This window comes from Sardina pilchardus, chromosome 18 (genome assembly GCF_963854185.1).
Source record: "Sardina pilchardus chromosome 18, fSarPil1.1, whole genome shotgun sequence".
Classification (NCBI taxonomy): domain Eukaryota; kingdom Metazoa; phylum Chordata; class Actinopteri; order Clupeiformes; family Clupeidae; genus Sardina; species Sardina pilchardus.
The window spans coordinates 9531214-9555650 of NC_085011.1; positions in this window are offsets into that span (position 1 = coordinate 9531214).

Consider the following 24437-nt stretch of genomic DNA (forward strand, 5'->3'; position numbering starts at 1 on the left):
GGGAGCTGATCGAGGGAGCTGGCAGCCCAGGGCCCTGGAGCTCATATCTGGGTGCAGCGTTTGCTCCTCTCAGCCCGGAGGACTGCTCCAGATTAACGACCATAGACAGTAAGATAGGCTACTGACAGGGCTAACACAGGGCTACTAACAGGGCAGGGCTGTTAATGACAGGGCAACATCGTTTCATTCACACTCAGGCACTCCTGGTCTGACCACGACCGTCCAGCTGCAGCCTGCACTGTCAGAAAGGAAGCGTAGCCACGTCCTGAGATATCGATGGCTTTGCCCCAAACGAGGAACGTGCATCGTTCTTTTCACAAATACACCATATTTGTAAGCAAATAAAGTGGTTTACTTAAGATTACTCAGCGTTTTATCAACGTTTGGTCAGAACCGGAAAGCAAGCGTAGTCACTTGCTGAGATATCGATGGCTTTGCCCCAAACGAGGAAGTAGTTTTTCACTGATCGTTGATAAGAATGTAGCACAAATTAGCAAGTGCATCTTTTAATAGGTGTCTACGTTTTATTTTTATAACGTAGCACAAATGAATTACATTCGTCAATGTTGACGTTTTTCAGTTATAGTTTTGGATGTTGAATGTTTGTACACAACAATCCAGTGGGATGATCACGTCTCACCGAGTCTCGCAACCGATTCCCTACCACCGCCGTCATGTCATCCGGCACAAGCTTCCTTGGTACACTGCTGTCATAAGGATTACGGTTCCCCATTGACTCCCATTGATTCTGACTGTCAGAATCAATGGGAGTCAATGGGGAACCGTAATGCTTATGACAGCAGTGTACCAAGGAAGCTTGTGCCGGATGACATGACGGCGCCGGTGCAGCGAGAATATTTTCGCGGACCAAACGTTGATAAAACGCTGAGTAATCTTAAGTAAACCACTTTATTTGCTTACAAATATGGTGTATTTGTGAAAAGAACGATGCACGTTCCTCGTTTGGGGCAAAGCCATCGATATCTCAGGACGTGGCTACGCTTCCTTTCTGACAGTGCAGGCTGCAGCTGGACGGTCGTGGTCAGACCAGGAGTGCCTGAGTGTGAATGAAACGATGTTGCCCTGTCATTAACAGCCCTGCCCTGTTAGTAGCCCTGTGTTAGCCCTGTCAGTAGCCTATCTTACTGTCTATGGTCGTTAATCTGGAGCAGTCCTCCGGGCTGAGAGGAGCAAACGCTGCACCCAGATATGAGCTCCAGGGCCCTGGGCTGCCAGCTCCCTCGATCAGCTCCCCTGGCTACCTGTGTGCTATTTTTCACGCTTCACCCTGATACACGCTCCTGGAGGGGGTGGCGTACGGTCGGATCAAGGTCTCCGCACGCGCACACACACACGCCTGCCTCCCTCAGTAGCTGAGCGACTGTTCTTGCCCATCACCTCCAACAGTAGGCTACTGTGTCAGCGACAATTTCTCTTTTACGTTATCTTCTCTACCTGGAGGCCGTCAGCCGCCCTGCCCAAGACCCGCCTTAAAGAGAAGACTGACCAATGCGAGATAAACACGGACGTGACGTAGTTCCCGCCATGGGTGATGGGAGACTGACAGATTGCAAAGTGTTTTGGAATCGCGTTTGCCATTGCCATTTGAATTTTGAGACACAAAGAGCGTGACAAAGTGCTATGCAATAACGGGGGCGCTATTTCTGCAAACCGGGCAAAACTTTTTGCCAAAAAATATTCAAAATGTTTTCAATATTTTTTTAAAAAACATTTAAAAAAAAAAATCAAATAAGTTAAAAAATTAAAAAATAATTCAATTCTACATTGAATTTTGAACATTATATTGCAAAAGTAATTGACAATTAAAAGATGAAACTGAATATTGAAAATTGAAATGCAAAATGAATTGCCATTTGAATTTTGAGACTAAAGTACCATGGCAAAATGGAATGCAATTCAATCCATGTTTATTCAAATTTTTAACCAAAATAAATCAAATTGATTTGGTGATTGCATTGTCACTTTGTATATTAAAATGCAGTTTGAAAGAAAGTATTGCAAATTGTAATATTAAATTGCATAATGAATTAGCAATTGCCTAATGTAATGTCTTTTAGAATTGCATATTGCAGAATGCATTCTCATTTGAATTATGGAACTCATATGCTTCCATAGTCAGGCTCCCGTTACACAGTCCAAAAATACTTCTCTTTCTGTAGCTTCACCTGACTAGGCTGTTTGCGGAGGGGCAACCGTTTGGCAGGCTCTCAAAGAAACCCTTTTGTCCCTGGGAGCCTTGGGGTTACAGGTGCTCCCCAGGAGCTGGTACTCAACACGGCTCTGCCACCACAACTTCTATCCTGCAGCCTGTCTCAATTCAGAGAGCTCTCCTGGTGGGTATGTCTTCCCCCATTATGTCCGTCTCCCCGGCTGTATCCACAGACACACAGGGTCTCTGCAATTATAGCTGTAAGAGCAGCCCATGCGGCGATGCTTGGGCCAGAACGATTGGCGCTGGCAGGTATAGTCACGGCAGGAGAAGTTTCCTCTAAAATGCAGGGGTCAGAGGATCATGGGAGATCATTTTGAGATGGAGAGAGGGAGACCATGGACTCAAAAAAAAATGAGAAGAAGTTCACAGAGAAACAAAACAATGCTTCACTTACTGCTATCATGCTGTAAATCAGAGGAGCTTCAGGAGATCTTCATGTACAGCATGAGTAAACCACTTCCTGTGTTGCAAAAGAAAAAGGATGTAAAAGAGACATTTGTGTACTTCTTCTCCCTTATAGCCCACTCTGGAGCACACAGTGGAGCATGCTCCCACATGGTGGACTCGCTGGTGGCCATGCAGGAGTGCCTGCATGCATTTGCACTGCTCCATAAACGATGAATTATTTATTTGAACAAGCAGTCTCGCTGGTATTAAGGATAACCTTCACCTTGCTGATGTCAGTAAATGGACATTAATCCTCACTAAGGCATTCACAGCTGCTTTTTCCTATATCCTGCTTCATCACGAGTGGACATCTCAGAATATATTGCTTCAGAAGGTAAATATGCTCATCTATGTATGACTTTGCCTCAGATCCTTTAAGCTCTTCTCTTGCGGATCTAATCTGGGTGTACACGGTCATTCTGTGAAGCAACAGTAAGAAACTGTAAATAGCATGTTTTGTAAGGGAAATAGCCTTTGAAAATTACGTTCACATTTTAAATCATTCATGAGAACTGTTATTGTTATGATATTGAAAGTATATAGAATGTGTGTAGCCTATGTTTAACAGGAGTCCAAGAAGACTGGTGTGTATGGATATCTAATATGTTCCATAGTCTCCCCTGATTAATTATTGGTAACACCTCAACAACAATTGAACACTTCAACGCAATTCATCCTTTGTTAAGCATTTGGAAACTATTAGTAAAAAGCTTGTTCATCATCTGTAAAGAATTGCTCAAACTTCTCATCAGTTAAGTATTTGTACACACTGTTATAAGTGCTTTGTTCATCATAAATAAGCCTACATCTAAAACATGTATCAACATCCTAACATCAATGCATATAATAGGCTTAGTTGCTATGAACAAACCATGTATAACTGCATGTACAAATGCTTTACTGATGAGAAATGATACTTTACAAATGAAAACATTTACTAATAGTTTACAAATGCTTAATAAATTATGAATTGTGTGTAGTTTTTATAGGGTGTTAAGTATTATGTATTCATCATCATAGTGCATATTGATAATGTGATGATGTGCCTGTTGAGGTGACCACAACCATGGCAACCTTGAGAGGGACAATAAGGAGGCAGACATTCCCAGCTGCATTCCTCCTACGGACAATTGCATTACCCATATCCCACCCACTGTGTCTGTTTATTTGCAAATGTATATACTGTATGTATTCTTACATGGCCATATTCCACTGCTCTTCATTCTATTAATTCTGTTCTGTTTTTAATCTTTTTATGTTTTATTTGTTTGAGTGCTGTACTTTGAGAACAAAGATTAACCAGAGTCAAATTCCTTAATTGTTTATGCAAACCTGGTCAATAAAGCTGATTCTGATAAAGCTTTGAGGGAACGTTTCCACCACAGCTCTTCCTATCTCCATGCTCCATACACATCATCCACACCCGCTCACCTCTCTCAGTGATGTACAGTTCTGTATGTCATTTTCATGTTGTGCCTTGTACAGTAGTTTTCATTCAGCATCTCAGCCATCCTCGGCCATCAAATTCAGACTCCTGCAGGTCCTCAGGTCTCATCCTCCGCACTACCCTGCAGCAATCACTCACCGGCCGTCAGCAGAGAACAGAAGTGGCCCAGTGCAGTCTTTATGTAGACCCTAGGAGTAATGAGATCTATGCATATTGACATTGAGGAGAAGTCTGTAGACTTTGTCTTTTTGCCTTGGATCCATATATCACCGTTCCTCATCCTACTGTAAACACAAGGTACAGTAAGCTGACAAACTTTCCTTTGGCTTTCCTCTGCCCCTCTTCCCTGTCTGAGTGGAGATAAATGTGACTGTAGGCCTACGTTATGATCCAATGACTCTGCCAGGCACTGTCAACATATAGCATCATCATTTGGAGAAAATGTATACATAGTGGGCCTTTATTGTCATATATGCGTCCAATCCTCCTCCATCCACAGCCAGCGACTATATACAGTAACAGAATCTGCTTCCACCATGTGACCAGGCCACTTTATGCTTGTTTGTTGTCCAACTCTGCTCATTACCTTTGCCTTAGATCTTCCTCCCCTTCTCACCCAGCTCTTCAACTTATCCTCTCTCTCTCTCTCTCTCTCTCTCTCTCTCTCTCTCTCTCTCTCTCTCATTACTAAATGAGAAGGGTTTCGGGAAGTTCTCCTTAGAGGAGGTCAGTTTCTTCCCACACAAAGAACAGGGAAGGAACAGCTGGGAAGGGTTATGTGAATGGCGTCTTGTTTTTATCTAATGGCCAGAAGGACAGCTCAGTGCAGGTCAGTGGTATCATTTGTTTATGAGTCCCTGATATACAAGCTAATTAAGTACAGCAGGATGCAGTATATTAAAATTAACATGATCTTTTAATCAGCCAGACTCCGTTCAACAGCAGACGATTTCAAGCTGGTACATTGATTATTGAGTACATGTGAAAATGCATGTCTAATAACTTTCATATGCCACCATTATATGCCATTTATCAGCCAAACTCACTACCTGTGTTGAGAGAGTACTGTACAAACCTATAGACACTAAGGCCGGGATCACTAGCCAGCGGCAAGCGGCAGGTTTCCTATTGTTCTCTACGGTTCGGCAGCGGAACGGTGACAACGCTGGCGTAACGCTAGCGTCGAGCAAACTGTGAGTTGAACTTGGTTCAACTTTGAAGCGCAACGCTCGGCTCGTCACAATCAGTTTTGGAATGTTTAGGTATTTTAACCAATCAGATTCGTCTAAGGACGTAGCAACAAAGATTGAACTTAGGAACGAGATAGAATGTTTAGATTTATTATTATGGTCTGAGCGTTGCGTTACGCTTGCCGCTGCCGCTTGCCGCTGGCTAATGTGATCCCTGCCTAAAGGATGCATTTGCATTTTGAAAAGGCACTCTACTACTCCACTAGTTCATCTTCTCACTGTCCTATGTTGCACAGCTGCAACTGCACGTTCAGCCAAAACCTGCTCCCCCCTCCTCTACAATTGGGTGAGCTGCCATGCTTCACTCTCCATTCTCAGTTTCCCAGATGTTACTTGGGCCTCCACATCCCCTGCCAAGGAGTCTCACTTCTGTGTTTTCTGCTTGGCATCCAACCTTTCTCCACTAACACCCCACAGCTTCCTCACCATGGTGTGGAAGTGAAGCAGGCAGCGAGCCACGCTCCCTGGTGAACACAACCATTTTGAACACAACTGGAGATGAAGCTGGAGGTGCTGGAGGAGAAGGGGAGGATGCCAAACAGCAACTACAGAAGTAAGACTCCCTGGCAGGTAGCATATAGGCCTAAGTAACATTTGAAGCAAAATAAGTGAAAGAAGTCCGTTACACCATGAACTAGATAGATAGAATTTTACTATGTTACGTGTCAGACGTTAGCCCTTCATATTATATGTCTCAGATGTCCGTTGAAGGGTAATGCCTCCAAATGTCACATAGTAAAATTCCACTTGGAGCTCATAGTGTAGAGGAGTTTTTAACTCATTTTGTTATGCACAGTTTGTTCAGCACCCAATTTTAAAATGTGGATGTGCTTGATTGCTATCTAAGTAACATCTGGGAAACTGACTAAGTAAGCCTTCACTTCTTGCTTTTGTTTACAAAACAAACAGCGACCAGAAACTTAAAAAAAAAAACCACCTCATTAAATCAGTTTCTTGGACATTGTTCAATGTGTCTGGTAAAAACAAAAATGTGCAGCCAATTTTGTGTTATTCCAATACCTGCATTTCTATTTACTCTCAGCTCCACACCATATAAACCTTTAGGTTAGTGTAGAGATAACTATGAAATACTGCTCGGGCTTGTTGTGCTTTCTCTTATCCACAGTTATCACTCATCAGAGGCAAATAGTTCTCTGCGGCATCACACTAAAATCCTCCTCTTCAATACCAATTCGCAACATTACCTCTGCAACTCCACAGTGAACAGGCTAAATCCAATCAATCCAAAATCACTTCCAAAGAGCCAATAAGCCAGACCCCCCCCCCCCCCTCCTCCCCCACACACACACACAAAAAGAAAAAAAGTAAAGTCATTTAAAAAGGTCATGAGTCACCACTCTGTATAATGACTCTGATGCAGACACACAGAGCAGCAACACAAAGAGATATTGTTGCCGGGGACTGTTGGTGTTTGCGTGGCGTGGAGAGCTGAGGCGAGGAGGTGGTGGTGGATGTGGAAAGAGCGCAGGCACAAAGCAGGCAGCCTGGATAAGTGATTAATGGTCAACAAGGTTTTCTGTTCTTGGGGTTATGGATTTCTTGTCTTTCACCTCATTAAACAGTTTGATCAAAGCTCTCCTGCTGAGACGGGTTTGGGGAGTTGGACTGAATGGAGAGGGGCATCCAGAGGAGCTGTACTTTCTCTGTGTGTGTGTGTGTGTGTGTGTGTGTGTGTGTGTGTGTGTGTGGCATGTTGCGTGAGAGAAAGGGTATAAGAGGCGCTCAGTAGACCCAAAAGCAGGCTGAGAGATGTAGGAGATTATGCATGACTGGTGGTGGGAGAGGGGGAGAGGGGAGGACCAGATGATGAAAGGCTAGTTTAGGCAAATCTAATGCTCACTCAGACAGCAAGAGTCCCACCACAGACCACCGCACCACAGACAGCTACAGCCACCTACACCACAGGATGACTCTCTACACAGAGAGACATCAACAACCCTCTAGTCCAGGGATTCCCAAACTGTGGTACATGTACAGTAGTACCATCAGTGGAATGTGAGCTGCTTTTAGAAGTACACGATGAGATGGGCTATGGCGGAGAGTTGTTAAAACCTTTTGTAATTAATTCATGAATAAATAAATAATTTTGAATCAGGTCATAATGATATGGAAACATGAATTTAAAGGATAACATACAGTATCGTCACACAAATAAACTCTATAGTATAGGCTATGTTTAACTAGCCTGGCTAACGCCTCCCACTTCTCAAATGAGACGTGGTCTGGCAACCAGACGTTCATTTTCTCGTATTTGAAAAAATGCCCAGATCCGTTCATTGGGCGCCACGGATGTCAATCAAATGTGTCTCTGCATAGCTCTTCATGGTCTTGCTTTCTCCCCTGTTCTGTGATTGGCCTCCAACATCAGGCGAACATGGGGGCGTTAGTTTCCAGACTGCCTTAGCAGCGTGAAAGAAATCACCGCGCAAGGCAGTATGGGAAACCCAGGCTAATGTTTAACTAAAACAAAGGCGACTTATTAAACATGATGCTTGAATAAGTCAATAGAATGTGTTACTTTTTAAAGAGGAACTATGTAGGATTGGCAATTTCTTCACTGTTTTCTCGTTTTACAGCACTTGCAGGGTTCTCTGCAGATTTTCCCCTTCAGCTTTAGCGTGTATATTTTACAACACTCCTCCATCGGTCAGTCTGCCTTTTCGTGAGCATAAGCGCGAGGCTGCTAAACTTTCTATTTGTCATACCACCGGCCAGGTGGCACAAACTTGCAAGTGTGGTTTTTCCGCTCACAGGCGCTAGGGGGAAGCGAGACAGTCATCATTCACCCCGGAATAAGTCAAATAGCCATTCCTATGACTCCGAAGCTGATCAGCTGATCAGATTAAGCTAAAAACGTGCCTGTAGTTCACCTTTAATGGTGGTGGGGGTACTGTACATGAGCCAAGTCAGAATGTAGAGGGTGGTCCGTGGGGGGGGTTTGGGAACCGCTGCCCTAGTCTACACCATAATCAGTTCATGTTTCCTCACAGTTGATGTGATGGTTGGAAGTTAGAAATAACACAAGCTTCAGACAAAACTTTTGATCAAGATCACAAATTGTCACCAAGCCAAAAAAAGAGGGTGTGGGTTGACAGACATAGCTAATTTTATGCAGGTGTTTATGAATAATTTGAGAAGGGCTGGTATTGTCCTAACATTTGCAATTATCACATTGCTGTCACCCTCATGTTGCATATGGCAAGATGTATAATTCAAACAGACTCCAATTAGCGTTGCAAGCCATGTTAGAGTGACAATCACGAGACACCATTTTGTCAACATTCATGTTTTTCGGCTTTTCATAAACAGCAAGCACACCTCAGATTTGTCAAAATGAAAGAAAAACAATGAAGTTGCACAATTGCAGTTTCTTAATGAAACACTGCCATTTACTTGGATTGGAGCAATAGAAGCAATTTCTGGCTTTAGACTGAACCGTTTAAACCTGAGTATTCCCCATGATGTTCCTTCAAGACCTCGGCAATCCACGAGAAGGAAATTACTTTCTCCATTTATCGAAACCTTACAAAAGAGGGATTTGGAGTGCTCTCCAGTCACCTCACATGTCACACACATTAAAAAGCTCATTCTATGCCAAAATGTGAACAAGTCAAGTCAGACATAATCTCTTCCAGGGACTGGTGTTATGTGTCAAAGTGCCTCCATTTAACTGAAAATATATTTTTTTGTGGAAAGAACAACAAGATTTGGATTGTTACAAAGTGACTACACACAATCAGTTGTTCTTTTTAAAGAGTAAAAGATTGTAAGAGTGAGAAATGTGTCTTGAGAATGTAATAGGCAAAAGTAAAAAAAAAAGAAAAGAAAAAGAAAAACGCTGTGGCTGATGTCTGGCCAACATGTTAAAGCAACACACTAAAGCACTTTTCCTCTGTCGCATACACGCTATTTGTTTATCCAGCAAATAACAGACAAGGTAGAATGTGTTGCATGATTTTATGAAAGTATGATGTCATGCGACATCGAAGCTAGTCAAATTTGTCGTTTCTGATGTCTCATTTCATCGGACTTCAGATACACTACCCCACCTCGTAAAGTTACATAGCGGTTATAGCCGATAGAGGGCCACGAAGTGAAAGCAGAAGTGCCGTTAACCCTGTTATGAGTTGATGAACCGCTGAAATGACTTTGGAAACATTGTTTTAAGGTACAAAAAACTCTTTAGTGTTACTTTAAAGGGGGCTATGTGAGGAATAGAGTTGTCTTGACACTGACAGCAACATGACGCCTGCGATGGCACTCTTCCATTGATTTGGATGAATTTGATACTGTGAAAGAACGGCCCAATGCTAGCGCTTTTGACAAAGGGCACTATTTTTCTGAGAAGTTGAACTTTTTTTAACTTTAAAAAGAAAAAAAATGCTGATGGTAGCATTTTGAAAAGCATTTAGGGCTATTTTGAAAACATGGTCTCCTCCATGTATAATGGACACTAGCAGCTTCAAAAATAGACACCTAGTCTGAACATGGCCTTACAGTAGATGTTTTTGACGTTATATTAAAAAGGTTATTTCTTGCCAATCTGTAGAGCTACTGTATGTCAAGGTTATTTTTTAATATTTTTTAAACAAATAATTCCATTCCATCCTCACTCTGCCAATATAAGAAGAAAATACGGTAACACTTTATAATAACTACACACAATTCATCATTTATTAAGCATTTGTTACCTATTAGTTAATGGTTTGTTCATCATTAGTAATTTATTGTTCATGTATAATTCATCATCAGTAAAGCATTTGTTCACAAAGTTATAAATGGTTTGTTCATAGTAAATAAAAACAATGTTTGCAAATACATGGTTTATACCTTATAAATAATGAAACAACCATTTATAAATTAAATAATTTCCCTATTAAGAACCAGTCACAAACTATTAGTAAATGTTTTGATAATCATTTGTAAAGTATTACTCCTACAGTATGTTAATTCTCATACTGTAATTCATGATTAACTCAGGAGTTACAAGTGGTTAGTTAATGATATTTGTGAGCTCATCTAAAGTGAGGACTGAATATGCCTTGCTACACATTTACAAATGAGTTATAAAGGTTACATTTGCATTTATTCATTTAGCAGACACTTTCATCCAAAGAGACACTATCAATGAAAGTAAAGAGCAATCTGGGGATTGAACTCCCAACTATTTGGCTTACAGCATGCTAGCCCAGTGCCTTATCCACTACACTACCTCTGGCCACTGCTATTGTAACTATAAATTCAGAAATATAAAATAGACGCGCTTGTTTACTATGAACAAACATTTATAATTGTGTATACGCATGATTTACAGATGAGAGTTAAGGTAGGAATTATGCTTTAAAATTAAGAACACAGCATTTAATAACATGCTAAACAGTGTGTAGTAGACACTCTTGCATAGTTTTACTTCAGTATACAGTACGTCGGTCAATTACTTGTATACTATAACTCTCTAACTATTGTATCAATGCGCTGCTTAGTGCTACATCAAATGTAGTCATACGCATAACAGGAAAGTAGTTCTCTTAAAACAAGTAAAAGTAGATCCCATCTACTTCTGCATATTAGCAGAGGTGGTGTAGTGGTTAAGGAGCAGGGCTATCATTCTGTAGCCTGTTCAGTTGAGGGTTCGATTCCCAGCTTCTGCGTTTGTGTTCAATTTCATTGGCGTGTATGTTGCTCTGGATAAAATTGTCAGCTTAATGAATAAATGTCAATGTAGTATTTACAACTCATTTGCAAATGTGTAGCAAGGCATAAAAAGTCCTCACTTTAGATGAGGTCACAAAATAGCATTAACTAACCACTTGTAACTCCTGAGTTAATCATGAATTATAGTATTAGGAAGTGGTTTATAAAACATGTATTCACATCCTTACTAATCATTAGTGCATACAGTATGTAACAACTGTTAAATAATGATATAGTACTTCATTAACAAAATGTTATTGTATGATCTATTAAGTATTAGCAACAATTTATACATATCTTAGAAATAGGCTTATTCACTATGAACAAACCAATAATAACTTTGTGCACAAATGCTTAACTGATGATAAATTATGCATGAACAATTAATTACTAATGATGAACAAACCATTAACTAATAGTTAACAAATGCTTAATAGATGATGAATTGTGTGTAGTTATTATAAAGTGTTACCGAAAATACACTACAACTTTGTCTACACTGGCATGCACTTGGTGCGTATAATGACAGGTGCTATGGCCAAACAGATTTGAACTGAGCTTAATCAAAGTTAGCACAAATGGCCAAATTAGAATATACTATCCGGCCCCGAGGGAGGGGAAACAAAAAGACAACGGATCCAGCCTCATCCAGATAACAGCATGAATTTTTCAAGATTCAGCATTTGTCCCAAAGGCGAGGAGGAATGAGGTGTGTGAGAAGGAGGTCAAGTCAGCCGAGTGCTGGCTGAGTCACCCACTACCCTATTCTATATTTCTCCAGTGGGGCGGAAAATTACATGTAACTTTTCTCCTATGCTTTCCACAACAAATAATTACATGGTGATTATTTTTGGATGACTACAGGATACGTTAGCCTTTGACATGATTCATGGCACAGAGAAAGACTCCAGCTCCAGTTACTACTGTAATGTTGTCATGTAGTTTATGCCGCTGCACAAAGATGTTTTTGAAGCCTTAATATCACGCTGACCTCTGAAATAAAAACAACCTGACAAATATATTTTTGATATTCCGTAATTTCATGTGCTGAAGATGAATAGAAATGCCAATGATGTGAAGTGACGTGAAGTCACGTTCAAAAAAATATTGGACACACTGTCTTAATTAGCGCTAAGTGAGACTGCATGTGAAATTACTGCCAAAAAATTAGCTCCGAAAGCATTAACCATCTGACAATGTTTGTAAAGTCCTGGTGGAGCAGTGGAATAAGGCTATGATTTTGCTCACCAAATATATCCCCTAAATGGGTATGAATTTTCCCTGTAGGACATATCATATCCTTCACCATGTTGTTGGTTATCAGACATGTTACAATGATGGATGCAGCTGCTTCCATTTTGTATATTCCCTAGATCCAGGCTTTTGCATTTATGGAGTAGGCATGTTATGTTATGTTCATGTGTGTGTGTGTGTGTGTGTGTGTGTGTGTGTGTGTGTGTGGGTGTGGGTGTGTGTGTGTGTACTGTATGTGTGTGTGTTTATTCTGCCTCATCCTTCTCATGGGCATCCAGCTAGTGATGAACCACTGCTAGAAATAACCCTATCTGAAGAAGCTTCGGGTTTAGAGGCAGAAGCAGGCCGTGGGCCATATTTTTCTCATTAGATCGCTGGGTCCCTGGAGGTGTTTCTCTGGGTAAGGCTCTCTTTCTTGCTCTTTTTATATGCTTCCAGTAAAGCAAAGCAAGAGGATGTTAGTTCGCCAGAATTCCAAATAATTCCCCTCACACACACACACACACACACACACACACACACACACACACACACACACAGACCCCATCATGTTGTTGTTACTTGCTTTAGCTCTTCAGTTCAAACTTCAGTTCAGTCCAAAACTTTGAGATGATGAATATGTGTATGTGTTAAATAAACAATGATGAGTTTTAAGTGGTTTGAATACCAGACATGATGTTATGTGTGCCTCTATGATAGAGAGGAGGGGATGGGATGTGTGTGAGAGAGAATGAGAGAGTGTGTGTGTGTGTGTGTGTGTGTGTGTGTGTGTGTGTGTGTGTGTGTGTGTGTGTGTGTGTGTTGGGGGGTGTTCTAGAGAGAGGCGAGCCGCAGTAGGGCCATCTGTGGAAAATGCTCCAGCAGGTCTCCCCTGCAGCACCATCTGGAGCCTCTGCACCAGCCGTGAGGACGACACTGCCACCACGTCCACTGGGACCGGGCAGCGCCACCGCCACACTCCCATCTCCACAGTCCTTCATGTCCAATAGTAGGGGACAGAAACTAAACAATTTAGCAAACAAATTGACCAACGCATCAATGATATACACTATACAGATGAAAGTATTGGGATGCCTACGACAGAAACTTCAATGACATCCCATTCTAAGTCCAGGTATTAGTATGGAGTGCCTCCTCCTCTCCCCTTTGCAGTTGTAACTGCTTCCACTATATTGGGAAGGATTTCCAAAAGCGTTTAGAGTGCCTGGAATTGCCTTGCCCATTCATTCAGAAGAGTATGGGGCACTGATGCTGCATAACTTTTTTGTCTAATGTAACACCAATACATATTAAGTCTGTTAATGGCATTCCAGTTGTGTGCAATTGCAATGTTTCTATTTGCTATTTCTGAATTCTGCATAGAGTAGAATAGAACAAAAGAGTCATTTAGGAATAAATATCTTTCCACAGATCTATTATGTGACACTAAATTATGCATACTCACAAATAGCCTTACTGTAAATCATAAAGTGTCACAGTGTATTATTGAATGTAATGGGTAGTGTGGATTAACACAAAGGGAAATGTTGACGGATATTTGACCCCTATAATTGAGCCTTAGCTGAGCAGAGTTCAGCTGATGGGAGTATGTAGCAGACATGGAAAGACACACAATAGCCCCCTTCACCACCACCACCACCACCACCACCCTCTCTTTTTGCATTCAAAGCATTTTGTTCATGGGTAAGCTGAATTGCAGCTGAATGAGAATGGAAGCGTGGGGGAGATGGGATCCTGGTAACATTGATTTAATCCAGACGGGAGACATGAGTCACTCACATGAGTGGGGTTAGATGCTATCGACTGGTAATGGTGAGCTGTTTTATGATGCCATCTCCACGTGAGAGCCAGTGAGTGGTCTCTGATGATGACAATGGATCAGCTCAGTGATGCCAGGAAGGGATGATTGGAGCCAGCAGTGAGAAAGCGGGGATGTGGTTTAATTTCCATATTCTAATTTCTAATTCCAAATAGCTAAAGAATAATCACAGAGGAATACCAGGAGACACAGCACTGTTGCACATGTTGCAGCTCAACCTCTGAGGCATCCCAACAAATATTAGTTTGGGAATTACATAAGGTTTGTTGTTCTTGTTGTGTGATCACACATTAACATTTAATGCTAAACTGTATTCAAAACGTATATACTTTCCTTTCTTATCACTTCAGCAGTGTTAATAAGTCATGTGTCATAATGAGAGGATTCCCAAGTCGGCAGACTGAGCATGCTTACATTTGCACCACCACACATCCCTCTTTGGAGCATTAGATGTGAGTGAGCATTGAGTGCAAGAGTGCCGCATTACTCAGTCCATTTCCGCTTCCTACAGTACGCATGCACTTGCTGCTATCACTTCCTCACCAAGGCCAAATGTATGGTGACAGGCTCATGATGCTCCCATTTTATTTTCAAGCACACCATTGTCTTGCATCATGAGGGGGCATGCGGTTGTGAGAGGCTTCACAGACATATGCACACATTTGTCTTGCTTGGTTTGCGGGGAAAATGAATGCCATGCCACACATAGACTTTCACATGAATGGATTTGGATGTGGAGCATTAAAGCTTGCATTACCTTGTCACTACAAAGCGCAGCACCCAGTCTTAATAAACATTCCATGTCACATTGACAACGACTCATTTGCTCCCAATGTTCCGTGAGGCTTTCAGAGAGCATGGGGCACACAGCATGTATGAAGCGGCTCATGTTTGTTTGGTTCAGTGACTGAGAATTTATGAAAATTCAGTGTAGATTATGTACACATTTGATTCAAATTTATGGAGCGCAATTATCAACCAGATGTGCCAAAGTGCTTCTCTCTACAGTACCTCCATCTGAAGCTGGCTGGTTTCTTAATCAGATGTTTCAGAACACATGGCTATGAAGAGTCTTCATTTTTTAATTTCCTCAAATCAAGTATCAATTATACAACATAGTCTAAAACTCGAAAACAATTATAACCTTCAAATATTTAGTCTGGGCTTGATTCATGTATTGATTTGTTTTCTCTTAGTTGTGACAGAGAACAATTGTATATCTCCTGCTCTCACTGTTTGCAGGTTGGGGTAGTGTATTATATCATTATTATTTAATATTTTTATTAGTTTGAATGTTTCATTCTGTAGTCCACTGAATACTTCAAGACCAGTTGTTCTCAAAGTGGGGGTTGTGCCATGACCCCAAAACAGGAAAACCCCAAATGTATGATGTATGATAACAGTTAAATCTATTTTATTTTACTGAGTACAGCAATGGGAAGATTATGAGGAGAGAATATTGTTCCCTGTAAGAACTTGCAGCCAATAACGTAATAACGGGCAATACGTAATAATAAGGGCTAATAACATACTTTTTAATGCAATAAAGCCAATAATGTGCCTAGGGGACCACATTTGTTGGTCTCAAGGGGACATCTCAACCCATCCCATAACCACTGATTTGTGGTATAGTACCACCTAGTAAAAAATGAAAAAGCAAAAATAAGGTGTTGTAGTACTCTCTCCTGGTTTGAATCCTACCTCACAGGATGCTCGTTTAATGTATAATGGCTTGGACAACTGTCTGCCCCTCACTTTCTCTCACAGGGGTCCCCCAGGGCTCAATACTGGACCCGCTTATCTTTCTCTCGCTTTGGGACAGATCATCCGTTCGTATGGCTTCTCATACCACTGCTATGCAGACAACACACAGCTCTATTTGTCCTTTCCACCTGATGTCCCCTTGGTCTCGACACAAATCTCAGATTGCCTCTCAGACATGTCAGCATGGGTGAAGGCAAATTGCTCTTAAAATTAAGATTTTAAAAATTAAGAATTACGACATTTTTACAATGTCGTAAGTCGCTTTGGTTAAAAAGCGTCAGCCAAATGTAATGTAATGAAATGTATTGTAAAATGTTATTGTGTGTGTAAGGGGTGGGTGTACCTCTATGAGTGTATCTGTGTTACCTTACCGGCTTCGCTCAACACCACCATTCTACAGGTGGATGGATGTACATTGACTAAATGTAAACATTAATTAATTTCTTGTGGGAGTTGCAAATCACAAAAGAGTGGTTATGGGCTTGGTTGATGGCATATGTCGGAATGTCGTCACCTTGGATGCAATACTGAAACTGTGCAGTGTCCCCCAGGGACCAAACACATACTTCCTGTAAAAGTCTAGTAGGGATACATGCCAACCAAGTTTAATGAGCCTCAATGTTGACCAAAAATTGAAGAAGAAAAAATGTATATGCCCACAATGTTAGCGGTCATAATATATAATCCTATCTTCCTACTGTATCTCAGAGAGAGAGAGAGAGAGAGAGAGAGAGAGAGAGAGAGAGAGAGTGAGTATGGGTGTTTAAATGTGTTTTGAAGCATGCAGCTATTAAGAGCTAAGCACATTGCCATGGGTGACACTTAAATTCCAGTAAATAAACCTTTAAAAAAAAAGTGATTTAGTATATCAAATATTATTACATAATTGGCTGCAGTTATTATATGAGGTAACACTCCATAATAAGGGTCCTTAATAAATAGCAAACTAATCATTAACTAACCCTTTGTTAATATTTGTTAACTGTTACTAAAATATCTATTTGCCACAAGTTAATGTTTTTTTCATCATTAATTAAATATTAGTTGTTTGCATATAATCTGTATGTTAATGTTTTAACAAATAGAAAACAATCTATTAACTAATATTGTATTAATATTTGTTAATAGTTAACTAAATGTATTTTTGGCACAAATTAAGTTATTTCTTCCATCATTAAATGTTAAATGTTTATTTACAAACTATATGTTAATATGAAAGTTAATGACATATTATTATTTAACTAATTGTTATTAAACTGTGTTTCTACCTATCCCAATATGAACCACTCCTTATAGGACCCTTGAAGTAATTGGTTAAGCTTAATTAATATATTAGTAATATATAACTATCAGTATGGAGGACCCTTATAATAAAGTTGGTTAAGTGTAATTAATATATTAGTTATATATAACTATTAGTATGGGGGACCCTTATAATAAAGTTGGTTAAGCTTAATTAGTACTTTAGTAACATATAACTATCAGTATGGAGGACCCTTATAATAAAGTTGATTAAGCGTAATTAATGTATTAGTAATATATAACTATTAGTATGGGGACCCTTATAATAAAGTTGGTTAAGCTTAATGAATACATTAGCAATATATAACTATCAGTATGGGGACCCTTATAATAAAGTTGGAACAGTAATTATTAATCATTTACAAATATTTATTATAACATTTATCAACGATAGCAAATATTTTACACTGGATCTCTCTCACTGGAAATGAATGATCTCAGCACACATTGTTGGGAAGGAGGATGAAAATGCTTTATTCATAAAGTCAAAGAACTCTCAAATAGCTTTTTGCTTTCTACTGGAACACTGACCACTGATGGTTCACCTGATGGTCTCCTGGAACACTGACCATGTAAACACAGTCAATGATAGTTAAACTGATCAAAAAAGATCAACTAGAATGACAACAGAATGTATAAAATATTAAATAAACAGAGAAAGAGCGAGTGGGTTCAACCAGAGAGTGAGAAAAAGAGAGAAAGTCATAAAGTGTTAGTGAGGAAAGGACTTGGAAATGGAAATGTTGGTTTGGATGGAGTTGATTAGGCTAAGTGGCGTCGGTTAGCACACCCGTGATCGAAGCAGTTTCTTCCTTTAATTTCTTTTATTGCGTTGCCTTCAACAATTGCCATACAACAATACAGTTATGTGGGGTCTGTAAGGAACCAAAGAAGCCATCATTAGTAATACGGTCACTGTACCACATAATCACTGTCTAATAAACAAGGCAGGCCACATGTTAAACTAAGCACCCCATTTGCATCCAATGCTCATTGGCAATTTACTGTCACATAAAGATAGCCTAAATGAACTGAATAGCTGATATCTATGTTATATTCTATGAACATAACCATATCTCAATCACACACACAACATAAGACAGGATACATGCATTGACATTACTAACCAAAGTGAAAGTATAAGTTTCCCTTAAGGCTAATCTCCGCTTAGCATAACGCTAAGTTAGCATTCCAAACGAGCATGACACACATCCATATCCCACCAAAAACAGGCCCTACACATGACTCAGCCTAAGTATCTCGGTTACTTTCACTTACTTCGTGTTTTGCACGCACACATGGTGTTCACACAACTCAAACTGTAGGCAATAGGCAGCAAACTCGTTCAGTGATAGCTGCTAACATAATGGCATGGACTCCACCAACGCTGTATCTTAGGAAAACTAACATGAGGCTAAAGTACACAGGAGGACGTTTCTAGGGAACCACACCCTCTACAAAATAAGAGTCTTTCATACAGAGTGAGAGAGACAGAGCACAAGAAAGAGATCGAGGGAGAGTATGAGAGAGAAAGACAGAATGAGAGACAGGCAATAGAAACGGGCAAAAATAAAATAAAAATAATAATGTCCTCTTTGCATACAGGATTGATTTGCACTGACTTCTTTAGTGTAGGCTAGTTTTCGCATCAATTTGCTTGCTTGCTAACCTTGTGAGTTTCCAGTGTGAGAGACCCATAGCCTACTGATAGTTAGTTACTAATATATCAATTAAGCTTAACCAACTTTATTATAAGGGTCCTATGAGGAGTGGTTCATATTGGGATGAAGGCAGAAACACAGTTTAATAACAATTAGTTAATAATAATATGTCATTAACTTTTATATTAACATATAGCCTAGCCTAGTTTGTAAATAAACATCTAACATTCTAATGTAAGAAATATAACTGTTAATTAGTGCCAAAACAACATTTAGTTAACTATTAACACAATATTAGTTAATAGATTGCTTTCTATTTGTTAAAAACATTAACATACAGTTTATAGGCTATGCAAACAACTAATATTTAATTAATGATGAAAAAAACATTAACTTGTGGCACATAGATATTTTAGTAACAATTAACAAATATTAACAAAGGGTTAGTTAATGATTAGTTTGCTATTAACAAAGGGTTAGTTAATGGCTAGTTTGCTATTTATTAAGGACCCTTATTATGGAGTGTTACCAAAATATGATTACATTATTGGCAAGTTATTGCATTATTCGCTTTATTACATCAAAATGATTACGTTATTGGCCGTTATTACCTTACTGGCTGTTATTGCATTATTGTGTGCCACAGAGCTCCCTAGCATTCAAAGGTTTGAGAGCTCCTGCTACTACTGTCTGTACCTGCACTCAGTCTGTAAACAGCTGTGATGTTTTGGAAAGAAATTGTCAACATAGGTGAACAACTACTCCCCATAACTAGATCATTAGGAAAAATGCACACGTTGTGATGTTTAAGAAGAATTTGAATGCAAACAGTTTCCAATCTCAAATAGGTCTCAGAGGGACTAAATCTGCATCTGTTGTGCACCTGAAATTCTCGGAGGGATTACTTCTTGTGCGCTGAGCTGCACAAGAGGTTTTCTATAGCAGGGGAAAAAATGGCTGCCCCAGGCACACAGTTCAGATCCACATCAGTCCTGCAGCACAATGGCAGGACATTATAAGGTGTAAATTCACAAAGTCAAGCTACCTCCCAAAGCCCCTCAAGTCACACAGTTTCTTTAATGTGTGGTTGTGATTGAGACCAATATTTTAATAGCGGGAAAATTTAAAGATTACCAAAGTCCTTTTAGGCAGGTCCCTCCACTCGCTGGCCATACTGCAACGCATTCTGGGCACTTATCGGGCATCTATTTTGAGCAGAACTGGGCGTGCGCAAGTCTTCACACCGATCTCACTCTAGCAACGAAATGACATAATGATTGATACAATGTATTCACAACATATCACATGATTGGCACAATGTATTCACATGTTGACTTTTGGCTGCAGAAGGGGCGTGATATGTGTAGACAACTGCCATATTGGCGTTATGAACTAACCCCATGCATTTCTATGGAGGATGTTTTTAGTGCTGTCTCTCCTCATTAGTGCGTTTCTGGGTCTACCAAGTGTTGAACCAATGAGTCAATGACAGTTGATGTATGCCCATATATAGAGTCCAACTTTATGTTCTACAGTAAAAGTAGGAAAAAGACCATATAGAGTCCATATAGATGTCCATATGCCCATATAGAGTCCGACTTAAAATTCTAAAGGAAAAGTAGGAAAAAGAAAACAAGAAACAAAAAAACTGCTGTCAAATTAAGGTCCGTGGGCTTTAAATAAACACGATGTACAGTAGGGATTCCACATTTGTCAATTTTCCACATATTGGGTGCCCATGTAGCGCTAAGAAAGTACCCAATTAATCTAAAAGGGTCTTCCTACCTGTGTCGACAACAATGTTACATTGTGCAATACTACAGTATGTGCTTCAATCCAGACACACATCAGCAATGTCAGACTCCATTCTGCTTTTTGACAGTGTGGCATCAAAGCAACTTTGTACCATCATTCACACCTGACTTTTGTGACCAACACTGTTGTCATGATCCTGTCTGGCACGGTGGAAAAACTGTACTGAGTGTTAACCCAGTGTGCTTGGACAAAATGTCCTTTTAGTGTTCATTCTTGATATCTTTTCCGTTTCAGCCTTCATGGTCAATCAGTACTGTGACAGATAGATGGGTGGAAAATGGGTGTATTTTGTAAGTTACTGTAACTTAGTTTCAGCATGCACACCTGTTTCAGCAAAGTGGGCTTTGTCCTGCTATTGCACAAATCATTGTGGGCAAGTTGCCCTTTTCCTTTGCAGAGATGCATTCATTCAGCAAATCCATAATAGCAATGTGCAAAAAGTGGAAGCGCTTACAGTAGCTCTCTTGTGTCTAGAAGAGTTTCTTCTCACTCATGTGCAATCTATCTGTACATTTGATTTCATGGCAAGGGGCACATAAACCATGAAACAGTCACTTTTGTCTTGGTACTACATCTAACCCGCTATTGCACATTTCCCCACTATCCTCTAGCTCTTCACCTCAGATCAACATGGGCATACATGGTCCAAACCAACAAACAATCTTAAGTTACTCAGGGATTTGGTTAGACTATAAATTCAACTCAATAGTTATTTTCTGTATGAGTCTTACCAGAGAGTTGCAAAGGCACACTGCTTGTTAACTTAAAAAGCCTTTATTTTATGGGCTTACAGTACGTGTTGCGACAAAAAATGTCTTCCTCAGAGCCTCAGACCACCAACCTGTTTGGGACCAGAGTTTTCAAAACAATCTTAAGTATTGGACTTCTCATCTAACTATGGGTCTAAATACTGTATATTTGACTCTGCTCCAAATTTGCTCTACAATGCAAACAATGTCAATGCTTATTTTGACCAATCTTCTTCATGTTTACTTAACCCTTGCAAGGTGCTCATATTTTTTGTTACACAGCCAATGTCCCTGAGTCTGATGGACACTCCACATTATTAGCCATAAAACAAAAGAGCCCACGTGTGGATGTATGGGTACTGCATTTTATGATGATTTCATTACACTTATGACTTACAAAATTGTTATTTCTGTTTTTTGAATAACATACCAGAATGAACATTTTGAGAGCTGAGAACCAAAGGGGCGCAAATGACATGTTGGTAAAAATTGAGTTACCTGAAAGCTCTTGATGAGCTCTCTTAGCTGACAGAATTATAGAAGTAAAATATTTATAAATATGTACAGTAGTTATTGAATAAAAACCAAAGGTCTTTAACTGTGAACATATAGAAGCAGTTAGATACGTTTTGGCTCTCCTGTAAAGTTGGTGAAATGTCCCTAGTTGAGTTAGAGTCTATGCATGGGTCATTGGTCTATTTTCATTTTGTATTTGTTTCTCTGAGTGTACAGTATGCTTGCGATCCATTGGACACAGATATAAAAGGAGCCCATTGTGACCTTCAGTCTCTCTCCCTCCCTCTCTCTCTCTCTCTCACACACACACACACACACACACACACACACACACACGTTCAATACACCGTCATCAAACGTTTTCAAAAGAAAGCAGATGTGTCTGTGTGTTGTTCTAATGACTGGCCTGCTCCAACGCGGTGATCCAACATATGGACAATCTAGATTTAAGTACATTTACATTGCATTATTCATCTTGACTTGGCGAGTTGGATTGGCAGGGACTCTAACGGCATGATGTTTGTCTTGGGAGATGATGTTAACACAATATGCTTCAAACGAGCATCTGCATGCAGTGGACATATCAGGGCCATATGCTTGAAGCAGCTCAGCGCCTTTTACAGAGGGATTTGAACATCCATGCTGTTGGCTATCTTTCAATGGCACGACGGTTTCTGTGCCTGTTTAAACATACTACGTCTTAATTCTTATCTCTGTAATATTCAAATTGCTTTTTGACTTAATTTATGTAAGACCCATGGTGTGATGACGCTAAGCACTGCAGTCCCTGCTCGAGACTCTTGTATGGATAGCTTGTGTGCAGTGGCTATCAGAACACTCACACACACACACACACACACCCATCCACCCTCCTAAACATACACACACCCATTCAGCCCCCTTATACATACAAACACAGGTGCACACATGCGCACATGCACAGGCACAGACAGACACACACACACACACACACGCGTGCGCGCGCACATGCACACGCACACACACACACACACACACACACACACACACACACACACACACACACACACACACACACACACACACACACACACACACACACACACAGCTGTTTCAAATCCCCTGAGCACAAGGCTGCCTCGTTCACATTAACTAGATGGAAAACGGGTTTCTTTTGAATGAGAGCCTATTCAAACCACACCAATACCAAGGACAGCTCTAAGCGCCAGTGGTGGAATATAACACAATTCCACTAATGGCCCCAAAATAGAGTGTAACCTGTTTTTGCATTGGCTGTCCCTGTCCGTATGACAAAAATAGCCCATTCTGTCATTTTTCAAATGAACAAACAAGTTTAAAAAGACAGACTAACTGAAAGAGAGATGGGGAACAGTGTGTATATACAGTATGCTCGGCTTCACTAAGAAAATAGTGTATCTTCTGTTCTGGCCAGTCGGATGTACTGTACCACAGTCGGATGTACTGTACCACAAATTAAACAAAAAAACAGCGTAGACACTGTTTGGGACTTGGGTGTCTTTTTCTGATTAAATAGTCTGCATTACACCAAAAGTGAACCTCACACCTTATACTCCAGAGTTGGAGTGTTGTCCTGCAACATACAGTGATAGCTGCTGAACCTCCAAGCAGAACCTCCAGAGAGACACGCATCTACAAGAGGGGACCATTTACCTCAACAACTTCCCCCAGACAATGAAAGAGACAGACAGGGGCTTAGTTTTTTATAACAGACCAGTTCTTATCACTGCTGGCCCCTTTTTCTGCCAGGGATTAATGTGTAAATGACTTTTGCATGCCTCAGTAAGCCACAGCATTAAGCAGCCACGGACTGCACAATTAAAAAGGGCCTTTTCTCCCTTCCTTTGTCATTGTGCTACATGAAGCAAGGCGTTGACTAATGATGGAGACTTTGGGGGGTTTGCAGGAGCGGTAAATATTTAGCCACATGCGTATACCTCAGGAGTAGGACCATACAGAGGGCGTTCGCTGGAGGAAGTAGGCTAGACAGTATATTCTGAAAACGAATGGAGGGAAAAAAGAAACCGCCATAATGTATTCCTGAAATGAATTTTCTCTGAACTCCTGGTCCCCAAAATAGATTGAGCGTGAGGCGCCGCAGCTTGCAAATTAAAGTCATAAAATTAAAATAGGATAACAATTTTCAAGAGAAACCCCAGAATAATATTCTAATGTGGCCAGGCGTTAACTGGCGTTCTCCGAGGAAGAGGGGGAAGAGACTACAATTAAAACCAACAGGAACAGCTGTGGGTTTCAGGCTGGCTGGCTCGGAGCGGCAGCGCCTGACAGGGAGAGAGATCTCCGGAATCAGAATTATTCCACCTCTTCATGCTTTCATGAGTGAGACGGAGGGAGGGGGAGCACGCCGCCGCCACTCACCGCTCGTTGGCTCCGTCAGAATGCCAGCCGCGGCCAAGGAACACAGTTCATTAACCACTCCAGTGGCA